Source organism: Coregonus lavaretus (assembly GCF_964263955.1).
Source record: "Coregonus lavaretus genome assembly, contig: HAP1_SCAFFOLD_1314, whole genome shotgun sequence".
Taxonomy (NCBI): domain Eukaryota; kingdom Metazoa; phylum Chordata; class Actinopteri; order Salmoniformes; family Salmonidae; genus Coregonus; species Coregonus lavaretus.
This window is the reverse complement of record NW_028162272.1, coordinates 10,001-32,974: the sequence shown is the minus strand read 5'-3', so window position 1 is coordinate 32,974 and position 22,974 is coordinate 10,001.

Below are 22,974 nucleotides of genomic sequence, written 5' to 3'. Positions count from 1 at the left end.
CAAACCCACAACCCCGCCGCGATCAGCACACGCAAACACAACCCCGCCGCGATCAGCACTGCATCGTTGTAAAGGTCCTTTGTTCTTTGTCAGCCAGCCTAGATAACAGACCCAGCTGCCAATCAGAATCACAACAGCCTCAGCTCCAATCCCTCAGGGAGGAGGAAATTGCTCTGTTCATCTTCTCCGTATCCCAGTTGGAGATAATAGATATAATTGTATAAATAGTTGATGAACGAGAGAGATATTAGAGAAACAAACATCTTCTGTCATCAAGCATAGATAACACTGAGGCTTCTGAAGATGATGTTCCTCTGACATAAATACCACTGATGTATCATTCAGTGGTTAGACCCCAGCTGTCTTAGCTGTCCAGAAACTTCTGTTCGATGGATGCATCCAAAATGGCACCATATTACATTTACGTCATTATCCAGAGTGACTTACAGGAGCAATTAGGGTTAAGTGCCTTGCTTAAGGGCACATCGACAGATTTTTCACCTAGTCGGCTCGGGGATTAGAACCAGCGACCTTCCGGTTAATGGCAGAACGCTCTTACCCACTGAGCCACCTGCCGCCCCAGACATAAAGGTGTTCCACAGGGGTTGATACTTGGACCTGTTCTTTTCATCATTTATATAAACGCTATTGGTCAGTCTGTTAAGAATTGTACATTTCATCTATTCTGAACAAACACAATTTCAAAGATTTGACTGAGTTACAGTTCACAAGGAAATCGGTCAGTAGAAACTAAATGAATTCTGCCCTAATCTATGGATTCCACATGACTGGGGCGCTGGTAGAGAAGAAGAAGGAGGCCCACGCTCCCAGTTCACCTCTTTATTGACTACGTTTCAATCCGAAAAACGGATCTTCGTCAGGTCAAACAAACAAACTGAGTGCTCACTTCCCCAAAATATACACATTTCACCTCACATAACCATTACACACCTGACGCATGGTGGGCGTGGAAACCATTCAATTCACTTTGACGCACCGTTAATCAGAATGAATCACAAAGGCACATATGGTCACTAAGGACAATATACACACAAATGGGTTTAAGTAAAAAACCTAGGCAACAGTAAAATATATTATGTTGGAAATTGTTTGGAATACCCCGCCCACATGACCATTACGCGCAGGAGGAGCGGTGGCCGTACATATCATTCCAGTGACCTATTTCAAAAACAACTTGTCTATCTCTAATAATTTGATATCAATGAGATGGGCACGTGTAGCAGTTACAGAATCTAATATATATGTACAAAATGACCAGGTAGGAGACATGGAAGGCTGGACAAATCAACGTGACGTATTTGTGTAAGGAATGGTCTGATATCCAACCATTAGTTCAGACCTTTAGATTATCAGTATCTCCCCCCCCCCCCCCCTCCACTTCTTGTGGAACACGTGATGATGTCCTTCATCTTGATGGCCTTGCCCGTGATAGGGGTGATTGAACATTTGAGCATTTGTTTGTAAAGTTACACTGGGTACATCGGCCACATTAGTAATTACCGTCCGGCCCATTGTCTAGGAAGGTGCTACGTGGCACCGGTGGAAGAGCAGACCTCACCAGCATTTTACTATGTTGGGGGGCGCGTCCGAAGACTAATGTATTTTCCAGTTATGGATCAGTGCTCGAGGTGTGCCTGTGTTTTTTAATGATATGGTCGGACTGTTTGTCAAGTGGGGAGTGCTGAAGAAGCGTTGAACTCGTTTCTTCAGTGGGGCGGGGTGGTTTGGGCGTGAGGCTGTCATCCCGGGTCATATTTTTACAACAATCCCTTGCCTCATGCAACCATTGCTCTGGGTAACGCCGCTGTCTGAAACGCTCATCCAGACAGTCGGCTTGTTTGTCACAGTCACTCTGTGTACTACAAATCCTGGGTATGCGACTCTATCGGCTGATGGGGAGGCTCTTTTTAAGAGGTGTAGGGGTGGAAACTATCTCCGGGTAACAGGGAATTCGTGTCCATTAGCTTCCTGTATAGGTTTGTGCTAAAGCCACACCCCCTCCCTCCTTTATCAAAATGTCCAGAAAACGTATTTCATGCGCATCAAAGGTGAGGGTGAAAAATGTGTAAATGTTCACTGCTTGTATTGATGAAGGAGTGGAATCGATGAAGTTCTTCTGCTGTGCCCTGGAATAGAAGGAATACGTCCTCAATGAAGCGTTTCCAGAGACTGATATGGCGCAAGAATGGATTGTTAGGGCGGACAATCACATTCTTCTCAAACAAACCCACGTACAGATTGGCATCATTCAGTGCCATTTTACTACCCCCCGTAGCAGTTCCCTGCTGTTGAATGAACAGGTCATTTTCAAACATGAAAAAGTTCTTAGTCAGAACAATCTCAGCCAGTTCAACAGTACAGTTAGTGGTAGGGAGTGTGCCAGTGGGTCGCTGACTAAGACTGTGTGCCATGGCTTCTAGGCCTCCCTGGTGGGGGGATATTAGTATACAGGGATTCAACATCAAAGCAAGCCATAAGTGTCTCCCCATTGATATTATGCATTGTCTTGAGGGTGTTAATAGATGTCCGTAGAATCGCGTACATATGCAGGGGGTGACACCACACTGGGTTTTTAGAAAGAAATCCACAAAAAGCAGAGATGTTTTCAGTCAATGAGCCAATGGAGGCCACAGTAGGTCTCCCTGGTGGCTTATCCAATGGTTTGTGGGTTTTTGGTAAGGCATGGATAACGCTCCTGATTGGATTGTCTACTTTCATGAACTCTTTTTTGCATAATGTCTCCACTTTCAACAAGAGACTTCAGCTTGCAGTGAATGTCATCTTTGAACAGTGGTGTGCGGGGGGTCACGTGACAGTTTCTGATAGAAAGTGGTGTTGCTCAATTGTTTCCCGGATCTCATCACTGTTAACCAGCACCACAGGCCTTATCAGCATTACACACTGTCAGAGTGGAGTCAATGCTTATCTCTGTTCTTTAGATTAGCACTCTGTGTTCTCATGTCTTATTCAGGGTCTGAGAACATATTTTTTTCCCACCAATCTGCAGTCTGTTTCTAGGGAAGGATTTCTGTATCTGGGCGGACAAAAGGTGGATTTGGCTCGCAGAGGGGTATTCGTTCTGTGGGAAATGTCATTCTCTATTGTGTCACCCATAGCCTGAACACTCTTCTCACCCGTACTTGGACTCTTATCATTTATGGGGGCAGAAGAACACCCTGAGTCTCAATGTACGAAATCATTTCTGAAACTATTGTAGTGTCAAAGTCATTCCATGATGCGGTGGGGACGAAAGATAAGCCCTTACTCAAGACCAACTCACGTGAAGTGGTTATGGGAAGTGGTTATGGGAAGTGGTTATGGGAAGTGGTGATGGGAAGTGGTTATGGGAAGTGGTTATGGGAAGTGGTTATGGGAAGTGGTTATGGGAAGTGAAGAAAGGTTGATCACACTCAGGCATTCTGACTGCGTGTCGAATAGCGACCTCGCTCCTCTGTTCTTCTTGCCCTCGCCTCCTCCCCCCTCTTCCACGTCCGCGGTGCTGCTGACCCCTGTTGGACCGTTGACGGTAACCTCTTCCCCCTCGCTTGTGTCCTAAAAAAAGATCCCCCCCCGTGGGAATCACAGCTGTAATAATGATCCACTCCCATTGGAATCATAGCTGTAATAATGATCCACTCCCATTGGAATCACAGCTGTAATAATGATCCACTCCCATTGGAATCATAGCTGTAATAATGATCCACTCCCATTGGAATCATAGCTGTAATCCGAATCTACATCAAGTGAAGATACACTCGAGTGTGGAGGTAGGTCGTAGGTCGTGGGTCGTCTCTGACGTCACTGTGCGTCTGTCTACGGCCTCGCCGGGGATTCCCTCTCCACAGGGGATTCCCTCTCCCACAGATATGCCTCATTCTGTTTATAGTCATTGGAGTGCCGATCGAACTTCTTAAATCTTCCTCGCTCTGATGTCCTGCTCCAGGTCTGTCTTGAATTTCAAAGGTGTGCTCTCCATATTTGTGAGTTTTCTCTGGGTCAGTTTCCTGCGGCGTGCAGTTGTAATCTCACCGCTTGTATCTTCTCACGTATTCTACCTAGTTGCTCAGCTATTTCCTGGATAATGAGAGCCATGAGATCAAATTAGCATTTGTTCGTTATTTGGCACCACTGGTCACAGAAAGTCTCATTGTCTCTGTCGATTGTGGGGGCAGGGGTGCAGCCATGGGTGGGCCTTGGAGGGCATAGGCCCACCCACTGGGGAGCCAGGCACAGCCAATCAGAATGAGTTTTTACCCACAAAATGGCTTTATTACAGACAGAAATACCCCTGCAGTTGTGAGGCCGGTTGAGCGTACTGCCAAATTCTCTAAAACGACGTTGGAGGCAGTTTATGGTAGAGAAATTAATATTACATTTTCTGGCAAAAGCTCTGGTGGACATTCTTGCAGTCAGCATGCCAATTGCACGCTCCCTCAAAACTTGAGACATCTGTGGCACTGTGTTGTGTGACAAAACTGCGCATTTTAAAGTGGCCTTTTATTGTCCCCAGCACAAGGTGCACCTGTGTAATGATCATGCTGTTTAATCAGCTTCTTGATACGCCACACCTGTCAGGTGGATGGATTATCTTATTATCTTTACAAAGGAGAAATGCTCACTAACAGGGATGTAAACAAATTTTGTGCGTATGGAACATTTCTGGGATTTTTTTTATTTCAGCTCATGAAACATTGGACCAACAATTTACATGTTGCGTTTATATTTTTTTTCAGTGTATATGCGGAGGATACTGTTACGCACACAATTGCCCCCGACTGCTGACCTGGTTGTGACAAGGCTACAGTCCCATTGTGCAGGAAGCCCTTACTGATTTAAAACTCGTTCTTTATACGTGTTGTTTTCAAGTTCTCGTAAGATTGTCTCGGATGGATTACATCTTCACTCATCGGATGGTTCTATAATCGAACAAGTCCCTGCACATAAATACCTTGGTATTTGGATTGACAATGATTTGTCGTTGAAAAAAACACAAGACTGAGCTTGTTAAGGAAGTAAGATTTAAAGTGGCCTTTTTTTTTTTTTACAGAAACATACCTTGTCTCTCTCTAGTCAGCAGGAAGCAGATTATTCAGTCAACCTTTCTACCTGTTATTGATTACGGTGATACTATTTATCAAAGTTCAGCTGCCTCTACCCTTAAACCTTTTCATAGCGCCCTTTTTTTTATCACAGGAGACAGTTGTATTACTCATCCCTGTATTCTTTACCAACAGGTTGGCTGGAAGTCATGTAGATCACATCATTACACTCGTTTTGTTTTACGAAGCCCTGCTCCACAAGCTTCCGACTTACCTAACATCACCGTTAAGATTTAAAATGACAGGGTTGGCTGACTCTGGAGACTCCTTTGGTGTCTAGAGAGTTAGGTAAATCTGACTTTAACTTCCTTGCGCCTTACGTGTGGAATGATCTACAATACACCTTAAAGTTGGAGGAATTGGTGCCTCTAGGGCATTTCAGACGGTTGTTAGGGGACCTTTTTACTGAAGAATGTGTCTGTTTTTTATGATTGTGTTCTGTTTTTCATGTATTGTTGTGTATAATAATGTTTAGCCCAATGGGCCTGTCTACATTGGAGTTTTTATACAGAAATTATAAATATTTGGCTAAAAATGGGCGCTTCGAGAAAGTAAATGGGCCGGTATGTTAGAAATGCCCAGGACGATTTTTGGGCGCAGTCCGTCTCTGGTTGATAGTGAGATGGTTGATAGTCTGTTATCTGATGCAAAGCACCTTGGATCAGAACCAAAGATGGGTCAGCTCAGTCCACATCAACAGACACTAACATCTCCTCAGTCCACATCAACAGACACTAACATATCTTCAGTCCACATCAATAGACACTAACATCTCCTCAGTCCACATCAACAGACACTAACATCTCCTCAGTCCACATCAACAGACACTAACATCTCTTCAGTCCACATCAACAGACTCTAACATCTCCTTAGTCCACATCAACAGACTCTAACATATCCTCAGTCCACATCAACAGACTCTAACATCTCCTCAGTCCACATCAACAGACACTAACATCTCCTCAGTCCACATCAACAGACTCTAACATCTCCTCAGTCCACATCAACAGACACTAACATCTCCTCAGTACACATCAACAGACTCTAACATCTCCTCAGTCCACATCAACAGACTCTAACATCTCCTCAGTCCACATCAACAGACTCTAACATCTCCTCAGTCCACATCAACAGACACTAACATCTCCTCAGTCTACATCAACAGACTCTAACATCTCCTCAGTCCACATCAACAGACTCTAACATCTCCTCAGTCCACATCAACAGACACTAACATCTCCTCAGTCCACATCAACAGACGCTAACATCTCTTCAGTCCACATCAACAGACTCTAACATCTCCTCAGTCCAAATCAACAGACTCTAACATCTCCTCAGTCCACATCAACAGACACTAACATCTCCCCAGTCCACATCGACAGACTCTAACATCTCCTCAGTCCACATCAACAGACACTAACATCTCCTCAGTACACATCAACAGACTCTAACATATCCTCAGTCCACATCAACAGACTCTAACATCTCCTCAGTCCACATCAACAGACTCTAACATCTCCTCAGTCCACATCAACAGACACTAACATCTCCTCAGTCCATATCAACAGACTCTAACATCTCCTCAGTCCACATCAACAGACTCTAACATCTCCTCAGTCCACATCAACAGACACTAACATCTCTTCACATCAACAGACACTAACATCTCCTCAGTCCACATCAACAGACTCTAACATCTCTTCAGTCCACATCAACAGACAATAACATCTCCTCAGTCCACATCAAAAGACTCTAACATCTCCTCAGTCCACATCAACAGACACTAACATCTCCTCAGTCCACATCAACAGACACTAACATCTCTTCAGTCCACATCAACAGACTCTAACATCTCCTCAGTCCACATCAACAGACTCTAACATCTCCTCAGTCCACATCAACAGACTCTAACATCTCCTCAGTCCACATCAACATACTCTAACATCTCCTCAGTCCACATCAACAGACACTAACATCTCCTCAGTCCACATCAACAGACACTAACATCTCCTCAGTCCACATCAACAGACTATAACATCTCCTCAGTCCACATCAACAGACACTAACATCTCCTCAGTCCACATCAACAGACACTAACATATCCTCAGTCCACATCAACAGACACTAACATATCCTCAGTCCACATCAACAGACACTAACATCTCCTCAGTCCACATCAACAGACACTAACATCTCCTCAGTCCACATCAACAGACACTAACATATCCTCAGTCCACATCAACAGACACTAACATCTCCTCAGTACACATCAACAGACTCTAACATCTCCTCAGTCCACATCAACAGACACTAACATCTCCTCAGTCCACATCAACAGACTCTAACATCTCCTCAGTCCACATCAACAGACACTAACATCTCCTCAGTCCACATCAACAGACACTAACATCTCTTCAGTCCACATCAACAGACTCTAACATCTCCTCAGTCCACATCAACAGACTCTAACATCTCCTCAGTCCACATCAACAGACACTAACATCTCCTCAGTCCACATCAACAGACTCTAACATCTCCTCAGTCCACACCAACAGACACTAACATCTCCTCAGTACACATCAACAGACTCTAACATCTCCTCAGTCCACATCAACAGACACTAACATCTCCCCAGTCCACATCAACAGACTCTAACATCTCCTCAGTCCACATCAACAGACACTAACATCTCCTCAGTACACATCAACAGACTCTAACATATCCTCAGTCCACATCAACAGACTCTAACATCTCCTCAGTCCACATCAACAGACTCTAACATCTCCTCAGTCCACATCAACAGACACTAACATCTCCTCAGTCCATATCAACAGACTCTAACATCTCCTCAGTCCACATCAACAGACTCTAACATCTCCTCAGTCCACATCAACAGACACTAACATCTCTTCACATCAACAGACACTAACATCTCCTCAGTCCACATCAACAGACTCTAACATCTCTTCAGTCCACATCAACAGACAATAACATCTCCTCAGTCCACATCAAAAGACTCTAACATCTCCTCAGTCCACATCAACAGACTCTAACATCTCCTCAGTCCACATCAACAGACTCTAACATCTCCTCAGTCCACATCAACAGACTCTAACATCTCCTCAGTCCACATCAACAGACTCTAACATCTCCTCAGTCCACATCAACAGACTCTAACATCTCCTCAGTCCACATCAACATACTCTAACATCTCCTCAGTCCACATCAACAGACACTAACATCTCCTCAGTCCACATCAACAGACACTAACATCTCCTCAGTCCACATCAACAGACTATAACATCTCCTCAGTCCACATCAACAGACACTAACATCTCCTCAGTCCACATCAACAGACTCTAACATCTCCTCAGTCCACATCAACAGACACTAACATCTCCTCAGTCCACATCAACAGACTCTAACATCTCCTCAGTCCACACCAACAGACACTAACATCTCCTCAGTACACATCAACAGACTCTAACATCCCCTCAGTCCACATCAACAGACTCTAACATCTCCTCAGTCCACAACAACAGACTCTAACATCTCCTCAGTCCACATCTACAGACACTAACATCTATTCAGTCCACATCAACAGACACTAACATCTCCTCAGTCCACATCAACAGACTCTAACATCTCCTCAGTCCACATCAACAGACACTAACATCTCCTCAGTCCACATCAACAGACACTAACATCTCCTCAGTCCACATCAACAGACTATAACATCTCCTCAGTCCACATCAACAGACACTAACATCTCCTCAGTCCACATCAACAGACGCTAACATATCCTCAGTCCACATCAACAGACACTAACATCTCCTCAGTCCACATCAACAGACTCTAACATCTCCTCAGTCCACATCAACAGACACTAACATCTCCTCAGTCCACATCAACAGACTCTAACATCTCCTCAGTCCACATCAACAGACACTAACATCTCCTCAGTCCACATCAACAGACACTAACATCTCTTCAGTCCACATCAACAGACTCTAACATCTCCTCAGTCCACATCAACAGACTCTAACATCTCCTCAGTCCACATCAACAGACACTAACATCTCCTCAGTCCACATCAACAGACTCTAACATCTCCTCAGTCCACACCAACAGACACTAACATCTCCTCAGTACACATCAACAGACTCTAACATCCCCTCAGTCCACATCAACAGACTCTAACATCTCCTCAGTCCACAACAACAGACTCTAACATCTCCTCAGTCCACATCAACAGACACTAACATCTATTCAGTCCACATCAACAGACACTAACATCTCCTCAGTCCACATCAACAGACTCTAACATCTCCTCAGTCCACACCAACAGACACTAACATCTCCTCAGTACACATCAACAGACTCTAACATCCCCTCAGTCCACATCAACAGACTCTAACATCTCCTCAGTCCACAACAACAGACTCTAACATCTCCTCAGTCCACATCAACAGACACTAACATCTATTCAGTCCACATCAACAGACACTAACATCTCCTCAGTCCACATCAACAGACTCTAACATCTCTTCAGTCCATATCAACAGACAATAACATCTCCTCAGTCCACATCAACAGACTCTAACATCTCCTCAGTCCACATCAACAGACTCTAACATCTCCTCAGTCCACATCAACAGACTCTAACATCTCCTCAGTCCACATCAACAGACTCTAACATCTCCTCAGTCCACATCAACAGACTCTAACATCTCCTCAGTCCACATCAACAGACACTAACATCTCCTCAGTCCACATCAACAGACTCTAACATCTCCTCAGTCCACATCAACATACTCTAACATCTCCTCAGTCCACATCAACAGACACTAACATCTCCTCAGTCCACATCAACAGACACTAACATCTCCTCAGTCCACATCAACAGACACTAACATATCCTCAGTCCACATCAACCGACACTAACATCTCCTCAGTCCACATCAACAGACACTAACATCTCCTCAGTCCACATCAACAGACTCTAACATCTCCTCAGTCCACATCAACAGACTCCAACATCTCCTCAGTCTACATCAACAGACTCTAACATCTCCTCAGTCCACATCAACAGACTCTAACATCTATTCAGTCCACATCAACATACTCTAACATCTCCTCAGTCCACATCAACAGACACTAACATCTCCTCAGTCCACATCAACAGACACTAACATCTCCTCAGTCCACATCAACAGACACTAACATATCCTCAGTCCACATCAACAGACACTAACATCTCCCCAGTCCACATCAACAGACACTAACATCTCCTCAGTCCACATCAACAGACACTAACATCTCCTCAGTCCACATCAACAGACACTAACATCTCCTCAGTCCACATCAACAGACTCTAACATCTCCTCAGTCCACATCAACAGACTCTAACATCTCCTCAGTCCACATCAACAGACACTAACATCTCCTCAGTCCACATCAACAGACTCTAACATCTCCTACAGCCAGATAAAAGTCTATCCTCTGACCTGTAAGCACAGTGAGAAAGTTTGCTATTTCTCAAACCCACTTGTTTGGTAGATAAATGTATTTCACTTCCTCTCTCTCACAGTGTTCAAGGAGATAGTTTTCACTCCTCCACAGTCACCCCCACGGAGAACCTTTTAACTCTAGAACAATTTGTCAGGACAGTCTGTCCAACACAGTATAAGTATATCAATAGTAAAGCCCAGTGGATTGTGTTAAAATAGAAAGTAATCTATTATTCAAAAAGCCAACTTTCTTCGATGTGAGCCAAGTGTTACTTCCATCTATACATAAACTAAACCACAGTAGATGGGTTTGAAAATGTTCCCTTCCAATGTCAAAGTGTGCCTGTGGGAAGGTGGGCGTGGCACTCCATCTGTCGTGTCTCCTTGTATTTTTCCAGAGCGTTGGATTGATAACTACCACAGGCAGTTGGATGACACACACACACACAGACATACACACGAACACACACACACACACACACACACGAACACACACACACACACACACACACAGACACACGAACACACACACACACAGACACACAAACACACACACACACACACACGTACACACGACCACAGGCGGTGGATGTCTGGGGGATTAAAGACAAACGCAACTGACTGTGTGGGACTGACTTACCATGGTAAAAGCTCTCCTATCATACAGCTGCATGACTTACCATGGTAAAAGCTCTCCCATCATACAGCTGCATGACTTACCATGGTAAAAGCTCTCCTATCATACAGCTGCATGACTTACCATGGTAAAAGGTCTCCCATCACACAGCTGCATGACTTACCATGGTAAAAGCTCTCCCATCACACAGCTGCATGAATTACCATGGTAAAAGCTCTCCTATCATACAGCTGCATGACTTACCATGGTAAAAGCTCTCCCATCATACAGCTGCATGACTTACCATGGTAAAAGCTCTCCCATCATACAGCTGCATGACTTACCATGGTAAAAGCTCTCCTATCATACAGCTGCATGACTTACCATGGTAAAAGCTCTCCCATCATACAGCTGCATGACTTACCATGGTAAAAGCTCTCCCATCATACAGCTGCATGACTTACCATGGTAAAAGCTCTCCCATCATACAGCTGCATGACTTACCATGGTAAAAGCTCTCCCATCACACAGCTGCGTGACTTACCATGGTAAAAGCTCTCCCATCATACAGCTGCGTGACTTACCATGCTAAAAGCTGTCCCATCATACAGCTGCATGACTTACCATGGTAAAAGCTCTCCCATCATACAGCTGCATGACTTACCATGGTAAAAGCTCTCCCATCATACAGCTGCGTGACTTACCATGGTAAAAGCTCTCCTATCATACAGCTGCATGACTTACCATGGTAAAAGCTCTCCCATCATACAGCTGCATGACTTACCATGGTAAAAGCTCTCCCATCATACAGCTGCATGACTTACCATGGTAAAAGCGCTCCTATCATACAGCTGCATGACTTACCATGGTAAAAGCTCTCCCATCATACAGCTGCATGACTTACCATGGTAAAAGCTCTCCCATCATACAGCTGCATGACTTACCATGGTAAAAGCTCTCCCATCATACAGCTGCATGACTTACCATGGTAAAAGCTCTCCCATCATACAGCTGCATGACTTACCATGGTAAAAGCTCTCCCATCATACAGCTGCATGACTTACCATGGTAAAAGCTCTCCTATCATACAGCTGCATGACTTACCATGGTAAAAGCTCTCCTATCATACAGCTGCGTGACTTACCATGGTAAAAGCTCCCCTATCATACAGCTGCATGACTTACCATGGTAAAAGCTCTCCTATCATACAGCTACAGCTTGACTGGACTTGGACACACACACACACACACACACACACACACACACACACACTGTCAGTCTCACGGTAATTTACCATTAACTAACATAAAAACGTTTAGCATCTCTGGGCATCCACGCATCACCTACAAGCCACTGATGCGGTCCTTTGGAACATCTAACAAATCCATTTAATATGGCCTACACCGTCACAATAAATCCATGATTTTATTTTAGGCAGATCTAAAGAAACATTATGTTATGAAGAAAATGTAGCCTATTTCAGGAGAACAATCGTCCTTATGTAAGGCCCTGATCTGGCTCTGCCATACGGCTGTGGGCTACACTAGTTCATTTAGCGGACAAGATCTGCTAATTATTCCCCATGGCATTATTTTATATTATTTTATAGTAAGAAGAATACAATTGAACATAGCTGAATGTACTAGAAAGTATGTTTTTCTCAAATGATTTCCAAGGGAGTGGGCACATGCAGCTCTTCTGTGTTGAGCGGTTAACAAAGAAACAGGTCCTCCTATATGCTTCATTTAGAGTTATTTATGTAACTTTAGTTGTTCTTACAAACGTTGGGCTGTATGTTTTGATTTCTAATACATTCTAAGGCTGCGTGATGCGACTCTAATGATGATTTGAATAAAGTCTCATGAAAGTCATGAGCTCTGCTCTGTTTCTTATGCAGGCTGCACACACTTCATCAGTCTCTCATTCACAATTTGACAAGCGCTTGATAATATTCTCACCCCATCAGACTATTCTCAATTTAATCTGGTCTTCACAGACGGCCTACTAATATATGTGTGGAATTATTTTTTGATTTAGAATGGCCCACAAAAAAAAAACATTATCTGTTTTGGCAAATGGAGGAAGCGGTTACGTTTTTAATATGCCAGGAAGGCTACACCTGTTTTAAAGCGGAATTATTTGCTTAATTTTAAGAATTTATAAATAAATACAGTAGCATGAGAAACCTGAGATCCTCTTTTAAATAGTGGCCAGTCAAAACTCTGTTTTCATACTCGATTGCGCAATGACTGGGCTTATAAGATCACGTTTCACTAGGCTCTGTAGGCTATGGGCTCTCCATCCCTGTTCCAGGGGTCTTGGGCCTGTAGGCTATGGGCTCTCCATCCCTGTTCCAGGGGTCTTGGGCCTGTAGGCTATGGGCTCTCCAACCCTGTTCCAGGGGTCTTGGGCCTGTAGGCTATGGGCTCTCCATCCCTGTTCCAGGGGTCTTGGGCCTGTAGGTTATGGGCTCTCCATCCCTGTTCCAGGGGTCTTGGGCCTGTAGGTTATGGGCTCTCCATCCCTGTTCCAGCGGTCTTGGGCCTGTAGGCTATGGGCTCTCCATCCCTGTCTCAGGGGTCTTGGGCCTGTAGGTTATGGGCTCTCCATCCCTGTTCCAGGGGTCTTGGGCCTGTAGGTTATGGGCTCTCCATCCCTGTTCCAGGGGTCTTGGGCCTGTAGGCTATGGGCTCTCCATCCCTGTTCCAGGGGTCTTGGGCCTGTAGGTTATGGGCTCTCCATCCCTGTTCCAGGGGTCTTGGGCCTGTAGGCTATGGGCTCTCCATCCCTGTTCCAGGGGTCTTGGGCCCATAGGTTTGGAGTTATTTGGCCTCTTTAGTTGTGATACAAACTTTATCAAAACACACAGGCCTATGGGCTAGGCTACATGATGCATGCTACTAATTTATGACTTGAAAAAGTTGCAAAAACATAATGCGCTTGTTTCTTGCCATAGACTAAACACACTGGATATCATTCACAAGTGATAATGTAAAGATAATGTAAAAAATTTAAAATATTTAAAAAATGATAATATTTTCACCCATCAGACTATTCTGAATTTAATCTTGTCTTTACATATACTAAATAATAATGTGTGAAATTAGTTTTTAATTTAGAACAGGCCTTTATCATACACTTGTCGGAACAGGGGGGAAAAAAATACAAATTGAAGACGCTTTTTCTGCGGTTCATTTTCATGCCAGCCGGGTAGGCTACTCTGGTTGTACTCTAGTTGTAAAGAGAAGCAGTGTACTTAATATTAGGAAAGTAGAGAAATAAATATAGTAGGCCTGGCCTATAGAAAGCTGATGGGATCCTCCTCTTTTTAACCACCTAGAATCTAAACCTGTCAAAATAAAGGTGAAATATATTTTTGGGGGATGAAACATTGAATTCGGTCTTACTGCTATTTGCCAATAGAAATAATATGGAACCATTATTTTGACAGGGAGTCAATGCTGAGACCGAGGTATCTTTTCCAGATACACCCTGTATAGCGCCACAATACACATCAAAATTTAAGAAACACATTAAACTACACATTCATACATACGATACACGTTACAATACACAACAATACATGAAAAGCTGTGACACTCTGGCTCCGGGACTTTTGTATTTGAGCCAGGGTGTATTTGTTCTGTTGGGTTTTGTTGTGGGGTTTGTTGTATAGGGTGTATTCGGTTGGTGGTGTTTTGGGTGAGTTAATTGTGGTGTCGTGTGACTCCCAATCGGAGGTAACGAGTGTCAGCTGTCGGCTCGTTATCTCTGATTGGGAGCCATATTTAAACTATTTGTGTTCTCTTGAGGGTTGTGGGTTTTTGTTCCAAGTTCAGTCATTGTCACTGTTGGACTTCACTATCGTCTTTTGTTTTGTATTTACGTGCTGTACTCATTAAAGTCATCATGTTCACTCAACGCGCTGCGTATTGGTCTGCTCCCTTTCAAGACGGTCGTGACAGAAAAACCCACCATAAAAGGACCAAGCAGCGTGTCAAGCGGCAACAGGATTTATGGACGCCTATCAAGGATTCATGGACATGGGAGGAGATACTGGATGGAAAGGGTCCTTGGGCACAACCGGGAGAATATCGCCGCCCTCGTGAAGAGCTGGAGGCAGCTAAAGCCGAGAGGAGGTGGTATGAGGAGGCAGCACGGAGTCGAGGCTGGAAGCCCGTGGGTACTACCCAAAAATTTCTTGGGGGGGGGCTAAAAGGGAGTGTGGCGAAGTCAGGTAGGAGACCTGCGCCTACTCCCTGGACTGACCGTGGAGAGCGAGAGTACGGGCAGACACCGTGTTACGCAGTAGAGCGCATGGTGTCTCCTGTACGCAGGCATAGCCCGGTTCGGTACATTCCAGCTCCACGTATCGGCCGGGTTAGAGTGAGCATTGAGCCAGATGTCATGAAGCCGGCCCAACGCATCCGGCTACCAGTGCGTCTTCTCGGGCCGGCGTACATGGCACCAGCCTTACGCATGGTGTTCCCGGTTCGCCCACATAGGCCGGTGCGGGTTATTCCACCTCCCCGTACTGGTCGGGCGACGGGGAGCATCAACCCGGGTAAGGTTGGGCAGGCTCAGTGCTCAAGGGGGCCAGTAAGCCTGCACGGTCCGGTATTTCCGGCGCCACCTCCCCGCTCCAGCCCAGTACCACCAGTACCTACACCACGCACCAAGCCTCCTGTGTGTTCCCCGAGTCCTGTGCGTCCTGTTGCTGCTCTCCGCACTAGCCCTTATGTGCGTCCCCAGGGTCCAGCATGCCCTGTTGCTTCTCTCCGCACTAGGCCTTATGTGCGTCCCCAGGGTCCAGCATGCCCTGTTCCTGCTCTCCGCACTAGGCCTTATGTGCGTCCCCAGGGTCCAGCATGCCCTGTTGCTTCTCCCCGCACTAGCCCTGAGATGCGTGTCCTCAGCCCGGTACCTCCAGTTCCGGCACCACGCACCAGGCCTACGGTGCGCCTCAGACGGCCAGAGTCTGCCGTCTGCCCAACGGGGTCTGAACTGCCCGTCTGCCCTAAGGCGCTTGAACTGGCCATCTGTACTGAGCCTGCTAAGCCGCCCGTCTGCCATGAGCCTTCAGAGCCGTCCGCCAGACCGGAGCCGCTAGAGCCTTCCGCCAGACAGGATCAGCCAGAGCCTTCCGCCAGACAGGATCAGCCAGAGCCTTCCGCCAGACAGGATCAGCCAGAGCCTTCCGCCAGCCATGAGCAGCCAGATCCGTCAGCCAGCCATGAGCAGCCAGATCCGTCAGCCAGCCATGAGCAGCCAGATCCGTCAGCCAGCCATGAGCAGCCAGATCCGTCAGCCAGCCATGAGCAGCCAGATCCGTCAGCCAGCCATGAGCAGCCAGATCCGTCAGCCAGCCATGAGCAGCCAGATCCGTCAGCCAGCCATGAGCAGCCAGATCCGTCAGCCAGCCAGGATCCGCCAGAGCCGTCCAGCCAGGATCCGCCAGAGCCAGCCAGCCAGGATCCGCCATTGAGTCCGGGGCTGTCCCTTAGCCCGATGCTGTCCCTTAGCCCGGTGCTGCCCCTTATCCTGGTGCTGCCTCTTAGTCCGGTGCTGCCCCTTAGCCAGGTGCTGTCCCTTAGCCCGGTGCTGCCCCTAAATCCAGGTGGGGTAAGTTGGAGGGTGGTCATGTGGAGGAGGCTAGGGAAGCGGGTGGTGACTAAGGTGGGGTGGGGACCACGACCAGGGCCAGAACCGCCACCGTGGACAGACGCCCACCCAGACCCTCCCCTAGACTGTATGCTGGTGCGCCCGGAGTGCGCACCTTTAGGGGGGGGTACTGTGACACTCTGGCTCCGGGACTTTTGTATTTGAGCCAGGGTGTATTTGTTCTGTTGGGTTTTGTTGTGGGGTTTGTTGTATAGGGTGTATTCGGTTGGTGGTGTTTTGGGTGAGTTAATTGTGGTGTCGTGTGACTCCCAATCGGAGGTAACGAGTGTCAGCTGTCGGCTCGTTATCTCTGATTGGGAGCCATATTTAAACTATTTGTGTTCTCTTGAGGGTTGTGGGTTTTTGTTCCAAGTTCAGTCATTGTCACTGTTGGACTTCACTATCGTCTTTTGTTTTGTATTTACGTGCTGTACTCATTAAAGTCATCATGTTCACTCAACGCGCTGCGTATTGGTCTGCTCCCTTTCAAGACGGTCGTGACAAAAGCAGAACCCAATCATAAAAAACAGACACGTTCTTCAGTAAAAAGGTCCCCTAACAACCGTCTGTAATGCCCCTAGAGGCACCAATTCCTCCAACTTCAAGGTGTATTGTAGATCATTCCACACGTAAGGCGCAAGGAAGTTAAAGTCTGATTTACCTAATCTGGCCCTCATACCATCATGGCCACCTAATCATCCCTAGCTACCAATTGGCTCATTCATCCCACCTCCTGTCCCCTGTAACTATTCCCCAGGTCGTTGCTGTAAATGAGAATGTGTTCTCAGTAAAAGAAGGGTAAAATAAAAAACAATCAACTATTTCACCCAGAGCTCAGTCCTGTGTTTGGTAATGAAAGGTTAACTTTCCCTTCAGTCCAATCTAAGATTAGCTTTCCCTTCAGTCCAATCTAAGATTAGCTTTCCCTTCAGTCCAATCTAAGATTAGCTTTCCCTTCAGTCCAATCTAAGATTAGCTTTCCCTTCAGTGCAATCTAAGTGGTTATCAAGTCAGAGACATTGACTGAAATGTAATGTCCATAGGGGGAGGCTGAACATATCACCCTCTGAAGAGCCTTCTGGTCCGCGGCGGTGGAGTTGCCGTATCAGGCTTTGATGCAGCCCGACAGTATGCTCTCGGCGGTGGAGTTGCCGTATCAGGCTTTGATGCAGCCCGACAGTATGCTCTCGGCGGTGGAGTTGCCGTATCAGGCTTTGATGCAGCCCGACAGTATGCTCTCGGCGGTGGAGTTGCCGTATCAGGCTTTGATGCAGCCCGACAGTATGCTCTCGGCGGTGGAGTTGCCGTATCAGGCTTTGATGCAGCCCGACAGTATGCTCTCGGCGGTGGAGTTGCCGGATCAGGCTTTGATGCAGCCCGACAGTATGCTCTCGGCGGTGGAGTTGCCGGATCAGGCTTTGATGCAGCCCGACAGTATGCTCTCGATGGTGCTCCTGTAGAACCCTGTGAGGGAACAGGCCACATTTCTTCAGCATGCTGAGGTTGAAGAGTCACTGTCGTGCCTTCTTCACTACGGTGTCTGTGTGGTTCGACCATTTCAGCTTCTCTGAGATGTGCACGGCGGCCCCCCATTGATGAGGATGGGGGCGTGTCCAGCCTGGTTCCTCCTGAAGTCCACAATCCGCTCCTTTGTTTTGCTAACGTTGAGGGAGAGGTTGTTTACCTGGCACCACACCGTCAGACAGCCTACATGATGCATGCTACCCTGTAGGCCGTCTCGTAGTTGTTGGTAATCAGGCCCACTACTGTCGTGTCGTCAGCGAACTTGATGATGGAGTTGGAACTGTGTGAGGCCACGCAGTCGTGTGTAAACAGAGAATACAGGAGGGGGCTGTGGACGCACCCTTGTGGGGCCCCCCGTGTTGAGAATCAGTGTCGAGGAGATAATGTTGCCTATCTTCACCACCTGGGGTCCGTCAGGACGGCCAGTACCCAGTTGCATAGGGAGGAGTTCAGACCCTGGGCCCTGAGCTTTGTAATGAGCTTATAAGGCACTATGGTATTGAAGGCCGAGCTGTAGTCGATGAACAGCATCCTCACATATGCATTCCTTTTGTCCAGGTGGGTGAGGGCAGTGTGCAGTGCAATGGCGATTGCGTAGTCCGTGGATCTGTCAGGGCGGTAGGCGAATTGAAGAGGTGTGTCGGGGAGGGAGGGAGGTGATATGATCTTTGACTAGCCTCTCTTCATGATGAAGGAAGTGAGTGCTGTGGGTCGGTAGTCATTCAGTTCAGTTACTTTCCCTTTCTTGGGCACGGGGATGATAGTGGACATCTTGAAGTAAGGGGGGGATAGCGGCCTGAGCTAGAGAGAGAAAATGTCAGAGAGCACAACAGCCAGCTGGTCTGCACATGCTCTGAGGGCACGGCTTGGGATGCCGTCTGAGCGAGCGGCCTTGCGAAGGGGTTTTACACATTTGAATGACTTACATACATCCTCAGTGGAGACTTAGCTCGTCCGCTAGGGTGACGTTGGTGACCGTGATGTGGCTGGCTTTCTTTCTGTATTCCGTGGACGTTAAGAGCCCCTCCAACACACACCTTGTGTCCGACCCGCCGAATTCCTCCTCCTCTTTGTCCCTATGCCTGTGTTTCGCCATCGTGATCGATCTGCGTAAGTCATATTTGTCCTGTTTAACCAAACTATAGATTTCAAATTCAAATTCAAATAGCTTTATTGGCACGGAAAGTGTTACCAAATACACTGCCAAAGCAAACATATGTTTTTAAAAATTTTTTTTATTAAACATATAGAATTAAATTAAAAAATGTTAGTATTTGTTTGAAATTTTTGGAAATAAAATTGCCCATTAGTCTGTATGGTTGTCACAGTGTAGGAGGAAATGCAGCTCTGTCTCTACCTCTCCCCTTGGGCAGAGTGAGCACAGCCTGTCCTCTCTGGGCAGCCAGGTTTGCCTGTGACGACCGGTCTCTATAGCCAGACTGTGCTCACTGAGTCTGTACCTAGTCAGTGTTTTCCTCCGGTTCTATCAGTCACAGTGATAGGTAGCCACCATGTACTGTCTGTTTAGAGCCAAATAGCATTTAAGTTGATTTTTTGTCTTTCCAGGTGATATATATATATATATACAGTGGGGAAAAAAAGTATTTAGTCAGCCACCAATTGTGCAAGTTCTCCCACTTAAAAGATGAGAGAGGCCTGTAATTTTCATTATAGGTACACGTCAACTATTACACACAAAATGAGATTTTTTTTCTCCAGAAAATCACATTGTAGGATTTTTTATGAATTTATTTGCAAATTATGGTGGAAAATAAGTATTTGGTCAATAACAAAAGTTTCTCAATACTTTGTTATATACCCTTTGTTGGCAATGACACAGGTCAAATGTTTTCTGTAAGTCTTCACAAGGTTTTCACACACTGTTGCTGGTATTTTGGCCCATTCCTCCATGCAGATCTCCTCTAGAGCAGTGATGTTTTGGGGCTGTCGCTGGGCAACACGGACTTTCAACTCCCTCCAAAGATTTTCTATGGGGTTGAGATCTGGAGACTGGCTAGGCCACTCCAGGACCTTGAAATGCTTCTTACAAAGCCACTCCTTCGTTGCCCGGGCGGTGTGTTTGGGATCATTGTCATGCTGAAAGACCCAGCCATGTTTCATCTTCAATGCCCTTGCTGATGGAAGGAGGTTTTCACTCAAAATCTCACGATACATGGCCCCATTCATTCTTTCCTTTACACGGATCAGTCGTCCTGGTCCCTTTGCAGAAAAACAGCCCCAAAGCATGATGTTTCCACCCCCATGCTTCACAGTAGGTATGGTGTTCTTTGGATGCAACTCAGCATTCTTTGTCCTCCAAACACGACGAGTTGAGTTTTTACCAAAAAGTTATATTTTGGTTTCATCTGACCATATGACATTCTCCCAATCTTCTTCTGGATCATTCAAATGCACTCTAGCAAACTTCAGACGGGCCTGGACATGTACTGGCTTAAGCAGGAGGACACGTCTGGCACTGCAGGATTTGAGTCCCTGGCGGCGTAGTGTGTTACTGATGGTAGGCTTTGTTACTTTGGTCCCAGCTCTCTGCAGGTCATTCACTAGGTCCCCCCGTGTGGTTCTGGGATTTTTGCTCACCGTTCTTGTGATAATTTTGACCCCACGGGGTGAGATCTTGCGTGGAGCCAAAGATCGAGGGAGATTATCAGTGGTCTTGTATGTCTTCCATTTCCTAATAATTTCTCCCACAGTTGATTTCTTCAAACCAAGCTGCTTACCTATTGCAGATTCAGTCTTCCCAGCCTGGTGCAGGTCTACAATTTTGTTTCTGGTGTCCTTTGACAGCCCTTTGGTCTTGGCCATAGTGGAGTTTGCAGTGTGACTGTTTGAGGTTGTGGACAGGTGTCTTTTATACTGATAACAAGTTCAAACAGGTGCCATTAATACAGGTAACGAGTGGAGGACAGAGGAGCCTCTTAAAGAAGAAGTTACAGGCCTGTGAGAGCCAGAAATCTTGCTTGTTTGTAGGTGACCAATTACTTATTTTCCACCATAATTTGCAAATAAATTCATTAAAAATTCTACAATGTGATTTTCAGGATTTTTTTTTCTCAATTTGTCTGTCATAGTTGACGTGTACCTATGATGAAAATTACAGGCCTCTCTCATCTTTTTAAGTGGGAGAACTTGCACAATTGGTGGCTGACTAAATACTTTTTTCCCCCACTGTATATATATTTGCTTTGTGATGATTTGATTGGGCCAGATTTTCTGAGTGCTATCCTGAGGCTCAGCTGGTTTGGTAGGGGTTAGTGAACTGAGCCTCAGAGCCAGCTGGCTGAGAGGACTCTTTTCTATGGTCAACTCCTGGCATTTGAGGGCTTCGTAATGGTAGGAGTGGAGGTCAGTTGATTTTCTTATTTTCTTTCATTATAACATTTGGTGGCTCTTTTCTGGATATTAATCAGAAGAGGCAATTGGCCTAATTCTGCTCTGCCTGCTACGTTTGGAGTTTTTCTCTGTACTGTGAGGATGGGAATTGGCCTGATTCTGCTCTGCCTGCTACGTTTGGAGTTGTTCTCTGTACTATGAGGATGGGAATTGGCCTAATTCTGCTCTGCCTGCTACGTTTGGAGTTTTTCTCTGTACTCTGAGGATGGGAATTGGCCTGATTCTGCTCTGCCTGCTACGTTTGGAGTTGTTCTCTGTACTATGAGGATGGGAATTGGCCTAATTCTGCTCTGCCTGCTACGTTTGGAGTTTTTCTCTGGACTATGAGGATGGGAATTGGCCTGATTCTGCTCTGCCTGCTTCGTTTGGAGTTTTTCTCTGTACTATGAGGATGGGAATTGGCCTAATTCTGCTCTGCCTGCTTCGTTTGGAGTTTTTCTCTGTACTATGAGGATGGGAATTGGCCTGATTCTGCTCTGCCTGCTACGTTTGGAGTTTTTCTCTGTACTATGAGGATGGGAATTGGCCTAATTCTGCTCTGCCTGCTACGTTTGGAGTTTTTCTCTGTACTATGAGGATGCTCTTACAGAATTCCACATGCAGGGGTTTTCAGTTGGGTGTTTGTCCGTCCCATTGGTCAAATTCTTGCTTTGTAAGCGGACACCACACTGCACTACCATATAGTGCAATTGGTTCTATTATTGATTAAAAATATTTTGTGGCAGATCCTAACTGGTATGTGTAATGTAATGTATATTTTAATGGCCATAGAAAAGCCCTCCTTTCTTTGTCTTTCAGTTCGTTCACGGCCAGGTTGAAGTTCCCCGTAGAGCTCATTTCTTGTCCCAAACGTATAGTTGTGTATATACAGTAGGTTCTATCTGAGTGGAGGAAAACACTCATCCAGAGGCAGCGCTCCTAGTGGCCGGGGACTTTAATGCAGGGAAACTTAAATCCGTTCTACCTCATTTCTACCAGCATGTTAAATGTGCAACCAGAGGAAAAAAAAAAAACTCTAGACCACCTTTACGCCACACACAGAGACGCATACAAAGCTCTCCCTCGCCCTCCATTTGGCAAATCTGACCATAACTCTATCTTCCTGATTCCTGCTTATAAGCAAAAACTAAAG